Raw genomic sequence first — 2,838 nt, forward strand, 5'->3', positions numbered from 1 at the left:
AATAAAAAGTACTGTTTAATGTGTGTTAACTTCTTTTTTAAAACGTCATACACAAACGGATTTTTCTTATTGAATAATAATTTCAGTATTTGATGAACACCATCCAGTATTTTTCTGACTATTTCCTTTAGAAACATTGAGAAAGCAATACATGTAATAGTTTTGGAGTTTTGTTTGTTTGTTTTTGCCAAACTACTCATTTAGAAAAACATTAATGAGATGTGGTATTCTTAAAATTATTCCATTTCACTAGCATTCATTAAGTATCTTTAAACCAGGACTCAACACAATATTCAAGCTATGTTCTGTAAGCCTCCTGATGGCAGGAACACTGTCTGTCTTATTCACTACTATATTCCAGTGTCAAGTGCAGTATGGTCCTACAGATCATAAGGAGATATCATGAATGTTGACTCATTTTTACAGAAAATTATGTTATTGATCATTCCCCAGCCATGCAGCCATGCCTGCATCCTCTTGTCCACACCCCTCCCCAGCATTGCCTCCACCTCTCGCCTTGCCTCTTGGCCCTTGGCCTGGAACTGCCCTGTGGTCCCAGAGTGGAGTTGCTGCTACTGCTGTCACTGCCACCTTCACCACCACCACACTGCTGTGTTGAGGGGGAGAAACCGAACTTGGTGCCTATGCACAGGACCTGTGGAGGCTCTGGCTTCCCGGGAAGCTGCCTGGAAATGCATGGGTGTTAACGTCATGAGAGTATGGTTGCCAGGTAAAATACAAGACACTCAGTGAAATTTGCATTGCAGACAAACAATAACTTTTTAGTGTAATTCTGTTACTAATATTGCGTGGGACTTTTTTTTCTTTTTGCTAAATCTGGCAACCCTACTTGAGCGATGAACTTTGACAAAGAGATGCAGCACAAGAGGGAGCTGGTGAATAAATTCTTCTCCTTTCCTTTCCCCTAGATGGGCTGTCCCGAAATGCAATAATTCATAAGGACTTCATGAAAATATCCTAAAAGACCAAGCAATTAAACTGTACTTGTTCCAAAGCTATGGCCAGCTCGGTAACACCTATATTTGTGCTCCCTCCTCCACTTGGTGCCTCACTGCCATCTTTTCCTCACTTCTGCTTCCCAGAGATAGTGCTCCCCAGGAAAGCAGCAGCAGGTGAGTGTTTGTTGTTTGTTTAGGGCAGGCTCTATAGGGCTAGCTAGCACAGTAATTTTGGTAGTGGATTCTTCAAATGGAAAATGAAACATGAAATAAATGATGATTTTGACAAAGTCAAGCACAGGGCCCTGCAGGCTCAAAATCCAGATTGGTTGAGAGCCCTGAGTATGAATACATCTCCCAAGGACAGATTAACATGGATCAAATATAGTGATAGATTGTTAAATCAGAATAGTAATTTCTATCAATGTCCTCTGGGCAAGAATACCAGTATTGTCTTAACTAAGCATATTCTATTCTTGAATCTGTTCTTTATAAGAATTCAAATTATAACCCAAAGGATGTTGGGATCTGTTATGGCTGAACTGTATCCTCCTAAAATTCATATGTTAAAGTCCTAACCCTCAGCAATTCAGAATGACTGTATTTGCAGATAGGGCCTTTAAAGAGGTAATGAAGGTAAAATGAGGTCATATGGGTGGGCCCTAACCCAATATGACTGGGTGTCCTAATACAAAGAGGAGATTAAGACACAGAGGGAAGACGATGTGATGACCAAGGGAGAAGATGGCCATCTACAAGCCAAGGGGAGAGGCCCCAGAATGAACCCAATCTTGGACACCTTGATCTTGGACTTCTAGCCTCCAGCCTATGAGGAAATAAAATTTCTGTTGCATAAGCTACGCAATTGATGGTATTCTGGTAGTCCTGGCAAACTAATACATGGGCCATGGAATCGAAATAAGTCTAGTTACAGAACTTGAATAACTAATGTCATTAGAATAAACTTGTCTGATTAGTCCTCCACGATAAAGATCTATTCTTGGGGGTACTTCACTTTAACCTCCCACCACATGTAAACACAATAGTTTTTCGTTCTAAAGGCTTGAGAACATTTTCATTTCACGGAAATATTCCTATGTCATGGAACTGAAGCTTCGATCAGGTAAACGTCGCCCTTTATAAATTCATTTCTTACCATTTAGTTTCTCCACTAAATATGAATAGCTCCTCCAGCTTCCTATTTAAAAATCACTTGCAATTTGGATTATTGCTTTTTATTAGAATAGCTGACTTCAGGGGTGGCTGTTTTTTACTTTTGTTATCTGTTCCATGTATTTATTACTCCCTAATTTGCATTAATGGTTCTGTAGGAAAGAGGTAATTACTTTTGTTTCTTTTTTAGGCTTTGTTTCTGTAACAATCAACCTGAAAGAATTTTTAAAACACTAAAGTAGCTTAAATTTCAGCTTTATGTCTATTTCTTCTGTTACATAATTCCCCTACTAAAGCTAACCTACTAAAACGATACTCTAATTACGTTTCATATGTGCTATAAAAATTCTGTTTAAAATAAATTACTCTGACTCAGAAAGGAATAACATTTGCTTGAACATTTAGAACATCTGGCATTAGTTTAGAGACTACCAAATTCGTATATAATCTAAAATACTTACTAGAAACGTTCCTAATTTATGCTAATGAATAATTATAATTTTACTAAACACTGTTAATAAGGCAGTGTGCAAACAGTCAGGAAAAAATCAGAAGAGTATTATTTTTTAATATTACATTTATTTATGTTAAAAATATATTTCGCTTTCTTTGTTACTTTTAAAAGTAAAAATTGTGCATAGGTCAACATGTTAGTTGTTAACAAAACTCTGGTTAATCTTTAGGGCTACTTTTAAGAAATTGCAAT

This window comes from Equus quagga, chromosome 8 (assembly GCF_021613505.1).
Source record: "Equus quagga isolate Etosha38 chromosome 8, UCLA_HA_Equagga_1.0, whole genome shotgun sequence".
NCBI lineage: Eukaryota > Metazoa > Chordata > Mammalia > Perissodactyla > Equidae > Equus > Equus quagga.